At 43.0% G+C, this 16,378-nt stretch overlaps 1 protein-coding gene and 1 pseudogene across 1 annotated transcript in view; both read right to left on the bottom strand.

Moving 5' to 3' along the window:
• DCLK1 (doublecortin like kinase 1) overlaps positions 1-16,378 on the bottom strand; it is a 432,884-nt gene that overhangs the window by 369,784 nt on the left and 46,722 nt on the right. The gene's annotated exons all lie outside the window — the stretch shown is intronic.
• LOC139186136 (U6 snRNA-associated Sm-like protein LSm3 pseudogene) lies at positions 9,928-11,286 on the bottom strand (annotated as a pseudogene).

The raw sequence follows: 16,378 nt of genomic DNA, 5'->3' as shown, positions 1-16,378 counted from the left end.
GTCTAAAGCCTCATAAATAAATAGCCCTGGGAGTTTAAACTGTCAGAATAAGTTGAGACTTTCCCGACTCCACATAACATTACACCTACCTATGTTTTTAAAGTGGGGAGGAAAAAAAACTTCTTGAATATCTTAGACTCCAAATCATTAGCTCTATTAATTTGCTGTTTTGTTATCAATAAAATTGCCTTCACCTTGTGCTTCCCTGGGTAGCTTTTGTAATTAAAGGTCTCTGGAACTAAGAGTGGATAAAAATACAATCAGGGCCAGTGTGGAAGACCTTAGTTACAAGAATACATAGCTATGTGAAAAAGTGGATTTAATTCCAAATTTCCCAAGTTAATTTCCCAAATTACCATTCTTTAAAACCATGAAGAAGGAAGTTGAAGTAGAGAAGGAACAATGTACTTACTGATGACAATGAACAAATATTTGATCTTTAATCTCTGAGACAGAAGCTTTCAATTTTATGTGCTGATCAAACACCTAGAAATTTTGACATTGCCAATTTTTTCATAGGCATTGTCTGCTGAAAGAATGCCTAGGATCGAGGCACCCATAAAGAAGGGCCAGCACTCTTTGGTGATGGAACTTTTGAGCAGTGACCTGAATGAAATGTTAGCCAAGCAAATCTGGGGAAGAAAACACTTCATTCAAAAAGAACTGGAAACACGGAGTTCCTGTGGTGGGCTTTTTCAAGGAACACCCAGGTGACCACCGAGACTGCAACAGAGTGATAGAAAGGAAGAGTTGTCCAAGAGGATGTTGGAAAGGGTACAAGGACCACAGTTATACAAGGTCTCTCAGACTCGAGATAAAGCCTTTGGTTTTTACCGAATGAGATGAGAAGCCATTGGATGTTTGCAAAGTGATGACATCGGATTTAAATATTTACAAGGTCATCTGGCTATTCTATGAAAGAAAAAAAACAAACAAACAGATTGTAGGGAGACAAGAGCAGAAGCAGGGAGACCAGTTAGGAGGCTGGTTGCAATAACCCAGGTGAGAGATACTGGTGGCTGGACCATGATGGGTGCAGGAGAACTGGGGTGAAGTGGTCAGGTTCTAGTAAGCTTGTGAAACTGAGATAGGATTTGCTTATCAATCAGATGGAAGGTATGAGAGAAAGAGGAGTCAGGGATGACAGCGTTTTCTGGCTTGGTATGCAGAGTACATCATGAGAAACGTTGGGCGGGAAGAAGCACAAGCTGGAATCAAGATTGCCTGGAGAAATATCAGTAACCTCAGATTTGCAGATGACACCACCCTTATGGCAGAAAGTGCAGAGGAACTAAAAAGCCTCTTGATGAAAGTGAAAGAGGAGAGTGAAGAAGTTGGCTTAAAGCTCAACATTCAGAAAACGAAGATCATGGCATCCACTTCATGGCAAATAGATGGGGAAACAGTGGAAACAGTGTCAGATTTTATTTTTGGGGGCTCCAAAATCACTGAAGATGGTGACTGCAGCCATGAAATTAAAAGACGCTTACTCCTTGGAAGGAAAGTTATGAGCAACCTAGATAGCATATTCAAAAGCAGAGATATTACTTTGCCAACAAATGTCCCTCTAGTCAAGGCTATGGTTTTTCCAGTGGTCATGTATGGATGTGAGTGTTGGACTGTGAAGAAAGCTGAGTGTTGAATAATTGATGCTTTTGAACTGTGATGCTGGAGAAGACTCTTGCGAGTCCCTAGGACTGCAAGGAGATCCAACTAGTCTATCCTAAAGGAGACCAGTCCTGGGTGTTCATTGGAAGGACTGATGCTGAGGCTGAAACTCCAATACTTTGGCCACCTGATGTGAAGAGCTGACTCACTGGAAAAGACCCTGATGCTGGGAGGGATTGGGGGCAGGAGGAGAAGGGGACGACAGAGGATGAGATGGCTGGATGCCATTACCAACTCAATGGACATGAGTTTGAGTGAACTGCAGGATTTGGTGATGGACAGGGAGGCCTGGCGTGCTGAGATTCATGGGGTCGCAGAGTCGGACACGACTGAGTGACTGAACTGAACTGAACTGAACTGAAGAGAGAGGAAGAGGAATGGTTGGTGGAGTTCAGCTTTCGTAACCTAAGAGTCCAGCAATAGAGGAGTGGATAAAGAAGATGTCGTACATACACACAATGGGACATTAACTAGCTATAAAAGAGAAAGAAATAATGCCGTTTGCAGCAACATGGATGGACCTAGAGATCATCTCATCATACTGAGTGAAGTAAGTCAAACAGAGAAAGACGGATACCATATGATGTCACTTACACGTGGAATCTAAAATATGATACAAATGAACCTATCTACAAATCAGAAAGTGAAAAAGTGAAAATGTTAGGCCACCAGGCTCCTCTGTCCTTGGGATTCTCCAGGCAAGGATATTGGAGTGGGTTGTTATTCCCTTCTCCAGGGGATCTTCTTGACCCAGGGATTGAACCTGGATCTCCCACATTGCAGGCAGATTCTTTACCATCTGAGCCAGCAGCGAAGAGCTACAAATCAGAAAGGGAGTCATTGACATAGAAAACAGCTACCAAAAGGGGGAAAGGGTTGAGGGGAGGGATAAATTAGCAATTTGGTATGAACAGTTACAAACTACTACACGTAAGATAGATAAGCAAGGTCCTATTGTATAGTTTATATCTTGTAATAAACTATAATGTAAAAGAAAAAAAGAGTTGAACTTTTGTTTTGCTTTAACCGAGTCCTTTCTTTAGCCCTGTGTTCTTCTGCACAGTATGTTCATTGATCTTCAACCCCTTTTACCATCTTCTCCTTTGACTTGATACAGCTCCTTCCCCCAAACCTCCCCCTTTCATAATTACTCTGCATCTGCTTCATATCCCGATTATGCAGGAAAATTTTGTCCAACATTATTTTCAAAACTTGGCATCAGGAGGACATTGGGACTATTCTCTATCTTGGACTCCAGCCATTGAGAGCACTGCTCTCACCTGAACACTGTCTTCTATGCAGTTGTAATCTACTTAAGAGACAGACCAAGACCTTTAAGCCCTTTTTGGCATGAAGCTTTTTGCTCCTGCAGGAGGGTCAAGCTGGAAAGGACGGACCCGTAAGACTTGCTGGGAAACATGAATAAACATCACTCTCCTCCTCTGCTCTCCTTGTAGCTCCCTGACATCACTGTTCCATCAGATCACACCCAGAAAGTTGCGTGTTAAAATGGTGGACGTGGTCAGTGTGGACTGTCCAAAGTAACTTATTACGAACAGTGAAGGTAGGCTTGCATACTATCTATTTTTTAAAAAAAGAGAATTGGAGCCAACTAAACTGTCCTATCTTATTGTCACTCTCCCTTACATTCTAACAAGAGAACAGGATGAAATTACCACTCCCTCCAGTGTTGGGAATTTCAATGAATCTTGAGCATCCCCTTGAGAGCTGACGTGCATGGCAGCCGTTGTGTGATTTGACAGAAAAGAGATTGAGGGTTGCTGACTTAGCTGCCTAAGGACAGCAGTGTGGAGGGGCTCAAAGCTTAAAATGTTCCTAGAGACTCCAAACGGAAGGCCAATCTAATGGTAGCATTTTTCAGTGATTGCCCTCCCTCTCTTAAAGCCACTTTCCCCTTGGTGCCCCACGCAGGCAAGGAATGGGACAAAGCAGCCTGAGGAAGCAGCAGTGGCAGTGGCTCAACTAGTGGGGTTCACGGGCAGGAATCTATTGGCACAGATCTTTGCGCCCACTGGCCTCGGATGAGAACAACGATAGCATCATCACCACCAACAATAAAAACACAGCTAACACACATAACGCACAGTTCCTGTGTGCCAGGCCTGTCTTCTCATTTAATCTCACCACACCCTGGAGAGACTGGTTCTCCAAACTCCTCACTTTCACAGATGACAAAACCAAGACAGAGAGGGAAGGGTAACCTGTTCATAGTCCCCCACCAGGAAATAATGGAGGCTGGATTTCACGTGCAGCCTGGCTTCAGACTCTTGTCTGAATCACTCTTCTTGATCAGAAGATATGGGCAAAGGAATTGTCTTCGGTAGGTCGGTAGAAAAAATAAATATTCTGAGCAGTTGGTATAGAGACAGTAACACCGAGGCTCTTGGTTACCTTGACAAGACCATTCTGGGGGGACAGAAGCGGGTTTAAGAGAGAATTCAAGAGAGAAATTTGGGACAAAAAGTAAAACTTTTTAAAAGGGTTTTGCCTCAAAGGTGGTAGAACCTGAAAGTAAAATGCCCAGATTTATGCATTAGAAATAAGTCTTTAATAGGTAGATGAACGAGAAAACTGCATTTGGTACAATTCTAATCTTTAATGTTGATATATGAGGCAGGCACCGAGGCTACCTCACAGAAATAAATCTTGGTGCTATGACTCCAGACAGATTATCTGCAGTGGACAGAGAAATGGTCTGGTATTATCTGCCATGTTCCTAGATTTTATTTTAACATATTTACCTTTGTTTTAGAGAGAATTTTTAAGTTCTGTCTTAGCAAATTTCAGTTGTACAATATGGTGATATACATAGGGCTTCCCTGATGGTTCAGTGATAAAGAATTCACCTGCCAGTGCAGGAGATGCCAGTTTGATCCCTGGGATGATCTTCCCCTGGGAAGATCCCCTGGAGAAGGAAATGGCAACCCACTCCAGTATTCTTGCCTGGAAAATGTTATAGACAGAGGAGTCAGGGGGGCTACAGTCTATGGGGTCGCAGAGTTGGACACGACTTAGTGACTGAACAACAATAAAATATTTCATATTTTCTTTATCTGTTCACTGTTGACACTTAGACACTTAGGCTGTTTCTGCACCTTGGCTATTGTAAATGATTCTGAAAGGAACATGGGAATACAGATCCCTCCTTCAGACGATGAATGAATTGCCTTTGACGCATACCTAGAAGGGGGTTGCTGGGTCACATGGTGGTCCAAGGTCTAAGTTTTTGAGGAAGCACCCTGCTGCCTTCCATAGTGACTGCACCAGTTTCCATTCCCAGCAACAGTGTACATGGATTCCCTTTTCTCCACAGCTTTGCCAGCATTTGTCATCTCTTATCTTTTTGATAATGGGTATCCTCGCTGGTGTAAGTATATATCTTACTGTGGTTTTGACCTGCATTTCCCTCATGATTGGTGATCTGGAACATTTTTTCATGTACCTGACCATTTGTGTATATCTTCCTTGGGATATTTTGACCGTCTTTTAATCGGGGTATTTGTTTATTTGCTATTGAGCTTTGAGTTCCTTGTATATTTTGGACACTACCCATTATCAGATATGGTTTGTGAATATTTTCTCCCATTCCATAGGTTGCCTTTTCAGTTAGTTGATGGTTCTCTCTGCTGTGCAGAAGCTTTTTAGTTTGATGTAATCCCATTTGTTTATTGTAGCTTTTGTTGTCAAATCCAAAAGCTCATAGCAAAAACCAATATTGAGTTGCTCATCCGTACGTATCTTCCAGGGTGTTACAGTGTCAGGTCTTATGTTCAAGTCTTTAATGCATTTTGAGTACATTTTTGTATACAGTTTAAGATAGGGGTCTGTCATGTTCCTAGATTTGAAACTGACAAAGACCAGTCCCATTTTCTGCCCAGAGTGCTGTGAAAACCAACACAGAACCAAATATTTCAATCTAAGTAAAAATGTTAAAGCTTCCATTTCAAAAGATGAGGATTATCAGAACCAAGAAAAAATGTGAGTTATAGCTGAGAATCCAGCCGCAGGTAATCCCTGATTTCAACTGAGTCATTTGAAAACATGTTACCTAGAAGACAAATCTTTCTGATACCATAAGTGCTGAGAATAGCAAGAATAAATGTAAATCACATGCAAAACCTTACAGCTGGATAGGGTATTATGTATGGGTATTATGTATATTATGATAGGGTATTATGTATATTTAGGCAAGCCATAGCTTTAATACTGCCTATCAATCAGCTTTTGATGAGTCATTACTATACCATCCTTCCCCCCGGAGTTGAAATTAGATTGATTTTTCTAGCCTTGAGTTTGATTTCTACGTTTGATGAAGTATTTACTTATAAGATCCATAGTTTCAAAATATCAATGCTTTTATTTATTGTCAGCCATAAATTATCCTATTTTAATTTTGAAAATTACAGTTGCTTCCAGTGGCTATTTTTGTTGTGAAGGTGTTAATTATTTTCTGGGCCTAAATTGTGATAGCTGGCCTCATTATCACAGGTCCAGCACTGAGCTCTGTTTATTACTGCTTTGATTTAGCTCCTCTGAGGGACTGACCTAAAATGCATTTTTAAAGCTGAAGAATTTAATAGTGTGATTGGGTTGTTGCAACAGCTTCCTAACCAGTGTCTCTGGTTTCACTTTCACCGTCCAGCCCACAGTCTGTTCTTAGGGTAGCAGCCAAGTGAAGCTTCTAGTGCAAACATCATGACACGTCACTCCTCTATTAAAACCTTCCAAAGAAAAGGGGTTCTTTTCCCTTTGAAAAAAAAATTTTTTTTTTTATTCTTACCTGGATTTCTTAGGCCCTTATGTGATCTAACTAACCTCAGCTCCACAGCTTGAGTGAATCTCACAGATACAATGTTGGTCAAAAGAAAACATGGCAAAGAAATATGCATAGCATTACTCCAAAACACTTTTTCAAAAACAGCCAAAACGATGTGTTAAAAATAATAATAGTAGTTATTTTGGAGGAGGAGGGAATGGTAGTGAGAAGAAAAAGGAACAAGATTTCTGTCATGTGCACAGTATTCTATTTCTTGCTCAGGGGGTTGGTATGTAGTGTGTTCACTTTATGATAATTCATTGAGCTGTATACTTCCTATGTGTGCACCTCCCAGTAGGTTAACTATACTTCAGTAAAAATACATGCCAGAGAGGGACTTCTCTGGTGGTCCAGTAAGACTCTGCACTTCCACTGCAGAGGGCGAAGGTTTGATCCCTGGTCTGGGAACTAAGATGGCATGGCCAAAAAAAAAAAAAAGACACTCGCCAGAGACAGAATAGGAGGTGAGGAAGTAAAGATGGAAAGCATGAAACAGTTCTTTCAAGAAGCTTTACTCTAACAAAGATAGAGAAATGGAGCATTAACTGAAAGAATGTGAGGTCAAGTCAAAAGATTTTTTGAGTTGGTTTGTTAAAATGAGAGATATGTTCACTGTGCTATGGGATCTACCCTGTCTGAAGGACTATCCAGTGTTCAAGAGGGAAAGGGGTATTTGCTAAAGGGACTTAGCATCTCATCCTCATCGAGAGGGGATGAGACCCAGGACTGGAGTAGAAGGTGAGTCTAGAAAGTAGCACAGTAGAGTACAAAGGATCAGACAATGACTGAATTCTATTAAGAAGAGCCTGGGTTCAGGGTAATGGAGTGCCAGGGTCGCCACAGGGGATGTCAGAACGGAGGGAAAGGAACATGGGAAGCTTAGACTTCTGGTGGTGACTGTATTAAATGACATGGAAAAGTGGGAGAGATTATTACCTCTCTTTAGGAGTTGGTTTCAATTTATAGAGAAGGGGCAATTCTGTGTTGTAATAGGAGGAAGAAAATTGTATTTTCGTGCCCTTCTCATGTCCTGTATGGCCCCTCTGGAGGAGGAGAAAGTCTTGAACTTACAATGCACTCCTAGGTACAGAACTGTGGTATTAAAAGTATGTACATTTGAAATTTTGATGGACATTGCCAAAGAAGTGATGCAAATTCAAGCTCCTTTCCACACCTAGGACAGTTTTCTCCCACCCTCTTGACAACACTGTGTTAACGTTTATAATCTTTGCTAAATCTTGTAGGTGAGAAATAGCTCACTGTTATCAATGACTAGTGAAAACATTTGTTCATATATTCACCTCCTTTATGTTTCATCGTTTCATCTTTATGAAATACTGTACATGACTTTTGCCCATTTCTCTCTACTTGTCTTTTCCTTATTGATTTAAAGAGGTTTTTTTTTTTTTTTTTTTTTTTTTAATGTTAGGGAAACCTGCCACTTGTCAGTCATAATAATTGAAAATTTACAGTGTTCAAGAAACATGAAAAATTACACAGTGCATGTGTGTGTGTTTAATCACATGGGTCTGGACCTCATTGCCATTCTTTAAAATAAGTCCTCACTACAGCAGAAACCAATACAACATTGTAAAGCAATTACATCCAATTAAAAATAAGTTAAAAAAACAAAGAAGTCATCACTTCAAGTTTACAAAAACATTCATCTGTTTTCTTTAATGACTTTTGGGTTGAGTTTTTAAATTCCTAAATCTTTATTAGGACTTACTTTTGTTGAGTGAAGTAGGAATAAAGCTTTACTGCTGTTTTTTTCCTCCCAAAGGGCTAGCAGTGGTCCCTTCATTGTTTCTGGGATAATCTGCCTTCCCTTAACACACTTGAAATGCCAACTTTATCCTCCCAGATTTTGAGAGCACTCATCCCTCAGTTCTAGAGGGGGCTCATCTGGATCCAGTCACAGGCTATCAACCTAAGGACTTCCCTCCCTCCTTCTTGGCGCATACACGACTTGGCATTGACTCCTCGGCTGTGAGCTCTAAATCTGGGGTTACATTAATTTGAGTCTCTTACTGTGTTTCTGGGTCTTTCAGACATTAGTTTCTGCTTATTGCTATTGAGTGGAAGTAAACAAGGTCAGAGAATAATTGAGTCCTCTTCCTACATTTATTAACATAACATTTTTTACCTTGTGAAAACTTTATTAACTCCCTGGAAATGGCTGGTTTTTGAGAATATTGGCTGATGGTAAATTATTCCTTTATGTGCTTGCGCATTCTCTATCTCACCCTGTCTCTCGCTCCCTGCCCATATTCTATTCAAGTATTGAATATAATATCCTTCAGCAACATGACTGAAGCTACTCAGTTAACTGGCCATTAGAAAGAATCCTATCAGAATTATTAAAATAAAACATATGCTTTACGTATTTGCTTTCTGGAAGGTTCACATGAATGGGATTCTCAATTGCTGACAGGGCTGGAGAACTGAGGTCTTGCAGTTATTGGTGTGTGTGTTCTCTCAATAACCTTTCATAATCGCACTTGACTTTCCCACAAACGAGAAAGCACTCTTGTTACACTAATAACAGCACCCCTTGCCCACCCGGGACCCTGAGTAGCCCCTCTCTCACCTCTACACCTGCTCTCACTTCCACCTTACCCTTAGTCTCGCTGCTCTATCTGCTGCCTGGTTCCAGTGATTTTTTAACCAGACAGGACCAAGACCTCGATCCATGGGTCCCGTTAAGGTATACTTGCTGTCCTCCTTCCTGGCCAAAATTCTCTGGTTCTTTGTCTGAGTGATTCTGGCATGTTCCCTCCACTCCGCAGCCCCCACCTTCTCTGTTGCTCAGTGCAACTCTCCAGTTATATCTCTGCCAAATCAAATGGCCAGCAGGTAGCTGGATCCGCTTGGAGAACACCACACAAACACATGCTGACTGGTCTTACTTTAGATTTGCGACTGTGTTCCCCAAGTGAACCCTTGTGTGCACAGCAACCCCACCCTTCAGGGTTTATTCCCTCTCCTGCTCTCCTGGAAAATCATTTCAAACTCCCTCCTCTCCTCTCAACCTTCTGTGACTCCCACCATCACATCTGTAATCACTCCTGCACCAGAGCGCAGTGGGCAGCCTCCCCTCTATCACCTGCCACCGGCTGCACTGCTCTCAAGCTGAACCACTCTCTGGCCACTCCAGAACATTTGCTCTAGCAATTACCCTTCATTTCTTTGTAGTATAAATCTTTCGTCCTTTATAGGATCATTTCTATCAGCATATGGTCATGTAAAAATTTCTCCTGTTTGGGAGGGTGGGTGGGAAGGGAGGCTTAAGAGGGAGGGAGGGTATATGTATACATGTTGTGCAGCAGAAACACAACACTGTAAAGCAATTATCTTCCAATCAAAAATAAATTTAAAAAATTCTCCTGCCTTAAAAAACCCTATTCTAACTCCACATACCCCCAGCAACCACTGCAGGCTTCAACACCCACTTTAGAGAGCTGTCTGCTCTTGCCTTCTCTCCATCTTCCCGTTTTCTCATGGAACCCTCCAATCCGGGGGCTTCCCTGGTGGCTCAGCAGTAAAGAATCTGTCTGCAATGCAGGAGACCCGGGTTCAATCCCTGGGTAGGGAAGATCTGCAGATGGTGACTGCAGCCATGAAATTAAAATATGCTTGCTCCTTGGAAGAAAAGCTATGACCAATCTAGACAGCATATTAAAAAGCAGAGACATTACTTTACCAAAAAGGTCCGTCTAGTCAAAGCTATGGTTTTTTCCAGTAGTCATGTATGGATGTGAGAGTTGGACTATAAAGAAAGCTGAGTGCTGAAGAATTGATGCTTAAAAAAAAAAAAAAAAAGGAAATGACAAGTGTAATTTAAAGGAAGAAACCCAGAAATTGTCCAAAAAACAGTGGAGCAAATCAACTCCTGAAAAAGCTCTGTATCCTGGTGATCACATTTATTGGAGGGGTTGGAGAAAAATAAATATGTTGTTTAGCTGAAGAATCTGTGAGTTATCTACAAATCAACTTATTTCAGGAGTGGAAGAATTCTGAGTTATTTCTTAGTATCAAGATGTACATCGATCTCTCTTGAGTATCTTTCATATTCAAAGAGGCAATCACACAGTACCGCTCATTTTCCACATGTGATAAGTTCTTTTATCAGTTAACTCTCAACAGCGGGGCAACTAGCACAACACTGTCTCCCCATACAAAGAGCATCAGAATATTCCGTTTTGTTGATTTATATATCTCTTCATATGTTTCATCAATTTCTATAGTTGTCAGTTTCTTCCACATCTCCCAATATCATATTTAAATGTTGATCATAAGCATGTAACCTGCCTCAAAGTTCTCTGTCATTTCTCATTTCATGTAGCTTCACTTATCCAGGCTGAGCCTAATGAGATCCAGGGGCTCTTCCACAGTGTCGGTAGTTTGTTGCTGGTCCACGTCGTCCACCATCTTTCAAATCCTTGAATTGATGCTTTTGAACTGTGGTGTTGGAGAAGACTCTTGAGAGTCCCTTGGACAGCAAGGAGATCCAACTAGTCCATCCTAAAGGAAATCAGTCCTGAATATTCATTGGAAGAACTGATGCTGAAGCTGAAACTCCAATACTTTGGAAACCTGATGTGAAGAACCGACTCATTGGAAAAGACCCTGATGCTGGGAAAGACTGAAGGTGGGAGAAGGGGATGACAGAGGATGAGATGGTTGGATGGCATCACTGATGTGATGGACATGAGTTTGAGTAAGCTCCAGGAACTGAAGATGGACAGGGAGGCCTGGTGTGCTGCAGTCCATGGGGTCACAAGGAGTTGCACACAACTGAGTGACTGAACTGACTGAGGGAAGATCCCCTGGAGAAGGAAATGACAACCCACTCCAGTATTCTTACCTGGAGAATCCCATGGACAGAGAAGCTTCACAGGCTACAGTCTACAGGGTTGCAAAATGTTGGATACAACTGAGCGACTAAAACCACCAACCACCACCCCAATCCAGCTTCTATGCTCACCGGACCTCCCAAAGCAGGATTTTCATTAACTACTTTTCACCACCCAAGATTAAAGCACCATCCTCAGTTGCCAAAAGAGTATATCACTGATCTTCTCTGGGTTTTGTTCCCGGTCTGCTCTGCCCAGTGCTCAGATTGGTCCTTTAATAATGCACATTGGGTTCCATACCTCCTCTGCTCTCCTTTCCTTTGGGAAGAAACTGAAGTCCTAACGGTGGCCTTTGAGGATGGACACCGTGTTGCTCTCCACCCACCCCTCCTTCGCTCCACGCCAGCCTCATGGGCCTCCTTTGTTGCTCTTCACACCCAACAAGCCTGTTCCCACCTGGAGCCTTAGTGGTCCCCGTGCCTTCTACCTTAAATGCTCTCATCTCAGATCACAGAAAGGCTTGCTCATCTCCCAAGTGATGCCAACCTCTCAGAGAGTCTCCCGTGTCCTCCCTGTCTGAAATAGCACACCCTGCCCCAGCTTCCTTCCTTCCTTCAGGTATCACAGCCAACTGACATGGCATTTTATGTATTTAGCCCACATTTTTCTGTAAGTCTGGAAGGAAACTCACTGATTTGTCAAGGGTGATTACCTCCAAAGAGCAGGATTTCAAAAGAAGGGAGAGAGATTTTTTACTGTTTTATACAGTTTTGGTTTACATTTTATAAACCCAAATTACTTTATCACAAATTAACATATTATTTCAAAAGAAACCGTTGATGAATGTTTGTTGGTGGTGTCTGTGGAAGAGGCAGGGAAGTGAAAGTTAAGGAGGGGAGATGAACCAGGGGAGACGCAAGCCTTTAGCAAATATGGGACACAGCACAGCCTGTGGACTGGAACACGCAAGGCTGATGAAACAGACATTTTATTTGCTGAGCTCTGACCACCGGAAAGGTGCTATCCTTAGGTAGACAGGTCCCATGCCTCTTCTCAAATCCTCAGAACAAACTTGCAAGTTAGGTATTAGCTCTAGAGCAGTGGTCCCCAACCTTTTTGGCACCAGGGACTGGTTTGGGAAGGGGGGGCTGGGGATGGTTTGGGATGATCCAAGGGCATTCCATTTACTGCACTTTATTTCTACTGTTATTACATCAGCTCCACCTCAGATCATCAGGCATTAGATCCCAGAGGTCAGGCAACCTCTCCTCTGTAGGATGAGGAAAATGATTTCCCAGAAGCCTTGGTGCCAATTCAGATCTATTGCTGCTTCTCACGCAGGCCAGCCCCTGTGGCTGGGGTGACGGAAGGGCCTTTGGGGTCTGGAAATCCCCAACGCTGGTTCGGGCTCAGCAGCCTAAGGAGAAACCACATGAACTTTTATTCCCTTCCTGCTTCTATATTGTTCCACCTGAGGCTGGCGGGGGAAAGATCCTGCCCTAGAGGAGAGTCAGGACCTCACATGTCACAGGTCAGGGGCTAAAGGAGCCCCACAGCTCAGAGGAAGCCCAGCATCCTCTGTGTTTAGGGTCCCGCACAGCTGGGAAGGATGCTCTGCAACACGTGGAGAAAGCGGATTCTCCTCCTTCTGGGCAGGCCGTCCTGGTGGGCAGAGGCTGCAGGCAGGGGTGACCGAGCTCTGCTATGGGCCAGGAACCTGATAAAAATTATCTTCCATCCTCCCAAGGATTATCGCTACCTCTATTTTACCAAAGAGGTGAGTTCAGTTCAGTCGCTCAGTCGTGTCCGACTCTTTGCGACCCCATGAATCGCAGCACGCCAGGCCTCCCTGTCCATCACCAACTCCCAGAGTTCACTCAAACTCACGTCCATCGAGTCGGTGATGCCATCCAGCCATCTCATCCTCTGTCGTCCCCTTCTCCTCCTGCCCCCAACCCCTCCCAGCATCAGAGTCTTTTCCAATGAGTCAACTCTTCGCATGAGGTGGCCAAAGTACTGGAGTTTCAGCTTTACATCATTCCCTCCAAAGAACACCCAGGGCTGATCTCCTTTAGAATGGACTGGTTGGATCTCCTTGCAGTCCAAGGGACTCTCAAGAGTCTTCTCCAACACCACAGTTCAAAATCATCAATTCTTCCGAACTCAGCTTTCTTCACAGTCCAACTCTCACATCCATACATGACCACTGGAAAAACCATAGCCTTGACTAGACGGACCTTTGTTGGCAAAGTAATATCTCTGCTTTTCAATATGCTATCTAGGTTGGTCATAACTTTCCTTCCAAGGAGTAAGCGTCTTTTAATTTCATGGCTGCAATCACCATCTGCAGTGATTTTGGAGCCCAAAAAAATAAAGTCTGACACTGTTTCCACTGTTTCCCCATCTACTTCCCATGAAGTGATGGGACCAGATGCCATGATCCTCGTTTTCTGAATGTTGAGCTTTAAGCCAACTTTTTCAGTCTCCTCTTTCACTTTCATCAAGAGGCTTTTTAGTTCCTCTTCACTTTCTGCCATAAGGGTGGTGTCATCTACATATCTGAGGTTATTGATATTTCTCCCAGCCATCTTGATTCCAGCTTGTGCTTCTTCCAGCCCAGTGTTTCTCACGATGTACTCTGCATAGAAGTTAAATAAACAGGGTGACAATATACAGCCTTGACGTACTCCTTTTCCTATTTGGAACCAGTCTGTTGTTCCACGTCCAGTAATTTATATAAATGTACGCAGCTAAGAAGAGGCGGAACTGTGCTAGGATCACAGGGCTTGCACGTCTAACCACATGCTCTTCCCAGGACACCTAGCTCTCTCTCTGGGTGGCCGATGGGACCATGTGTAGGTGCCCAGTGCCCAGAGCCAATGAGCAAGCCAGGGCATCAGGCATGGAGGAGGAGGCCATAAGGACCAGGAAGATGGCAGCGGTAGGGCCGTGTTTCAGGAGCCTGGCTAGGGGAGGATCGCAATCACCAGTGTTCAGCTGTGCCTTTGTTTGGGAGCAGAATGTCCGTGTGTAGACAATGAAAAACAATTTTCAGCTGGAAGCCTGGCTTGGCCTGGCAAATGGGATCTGATTAGTGTTTCTGAACTTTGATTAGCATTTGAACGAAATACCCAAATGACACAAAGCCAATCCTAGTAGCGGAGACTTAACATTTTTCACTCTCTTTCTCTAAGGCAGTCAGGCACCTTCTTTTTGCAAACTACTTTGGGTCTCTGATAAGCAAATCATTTTCACAAGCATCCTCACATTCCCCTCCCAGAAACCAGGCCGGAGGAGGTGGGTCCTGGGAGACTTAATTTACATCAGCGGCTGCTGGGCTGGAGAAGTGGGAGCCTTTTCCCAGCCTCACTGGACCAGGGCCAAGGGCAGATCCCTTCACGTGATCTCCCTGGACCGGCTTCTGGATCTGACAGGATCCCGCCCCTGAGAGCTGAGTTTTTATTGCCCCTTTTGTTGTAGGTTTTCCATTTTAGGGAGAATTGATAGCTGAGGCTAAGAATAAACACAATCTCTGCCAGTTAGATTCTGTGGGGAGGTTTTTAAAAGGACCTGGCCAGCAATAATATTTATGTTGAAACTCAGCTCTTGCTTCACAGCGTGAGGGCATGGGTGCTCAAGAAAGGAATTCCCTTCTCCGCATACAACACTTCTCACCCGTCTCAAGAAAGCTGGGGAGTATGTGGAGCTCAAAGTAAATTCTGCAGTGGTTTCTTGGTTGCCTAAGATTAGGATTAACCCTTTAAAAAGTCTTTTTATGCCAAGACGGACCTTCCCAGGTGGTTCAGCAGTAAAGAATCCGCCTGCCAATGCAGGAGACCTAGGTCTGATCCCTGGGTCAGGCAGATCCCCTGGATAAAGAAATGGCAACCCACTCCAGTATTCTTGCCTGAAAAATCCCATGGACAGAGGAGCCTGGTAGGCTACAGTCCATGGGGTCACAAAAGAGTCAGACACGACTTAGTGACTAAACAGTAAGAACAACAATGCCAAGAGGATATTTTCATAATTAAACTTTTCAAAAATTGATTTTTTTTTTCTAAAGAAAAAAACTGGTATCTCACTCTTTCTCATAACTTTTATCAATGGCTTCGAGGCATTTTTGTCCAGGTCCTGACTCACTAACCCAATAAGAGTTTAACTTCTTTTCACACTGAAATCCTTTAGCATTTTTTTCTTTTTGGCCATACCACGCGGCGTGTGGGATCCCAGTTCCCTGATCAGGAACAGAACCCAAGCCCCCCGCACTAGAAGCATGGAATCCCAACTATTAGACCGCCAGGGAATTCCTAGCAACTTAAATCATTATTTCACTAGTTAAATGTCATGAAGGGTAGTTCAGTCACAGTGCTCCAGTAGGTGACAAAAATCAATGCTTCAACCACACTGGCTGCCTTTTTTTTTTTTTTTAATATAGTAAATAAAATCTTTAAGTATTAAAACAAGTAATCCCACAGGGAAATTCCTATGGATTTTCCCACTCTTAATGCTTTAGAAACAACAGATTTGGGAATGTTAGAATACCAGAACATGAGATAACTAGTATTAGTCCAAACCAATAGATGGGGGGGGGGGGGGGGTGAGTTTATTATTGTTTCTGTGAACCTGTCCTAATACATACATGGCTGTGGGAGAGATTTCCCACTTTCCCATAGTTTTCAGCCCAACACTGAGATTAACTTTAGGTTTATGGAGAAAATAACCTGCAAGGAATTTTCATGGTGTTTGCCAAGTTGAGACCTGTTATTGGAGATTTAAAAATGGTATGGAGTCTCATAAGTCCTAAGTCACAGAATTTTTAAAACTTTGGTTACTATTTTGAAGAACACAAGAAAATAGCTTGAGACAGGATACAAGAGGGGGAATTCAGTGTTTTAGAAAACATACCACTGCCAACACCCACACATAGCCTATCTGGGGAAGAGAGAAGTGGAAAGGAATTTCTGTCTGCAAAGACTTCTTGGGATAGATGGTTTAGCAGACACCTTTTCAGAACCAG

The sequence above is a fragment of the Bos indicus genome, chromosome 12 (genome assembly GCF_029378745.1).
Source record: "Bos indicus isolate NIAB-ARS_2022 breed Sahiwal x Tharparkar chromosome 12, NIAB-ARS_B.indTharparkar_mat_pri_1.0, whole genome shotgun sequence".
NCBI classification, from domain to species: Eukaryota; Metazoa; Chordata; class Mammalia; order Artiodactyla; family Bovidae; genus Bos; species Bos indicus.
This window is presented reverse-complemented; position numbering and strand designations above follow the sequence as displayed.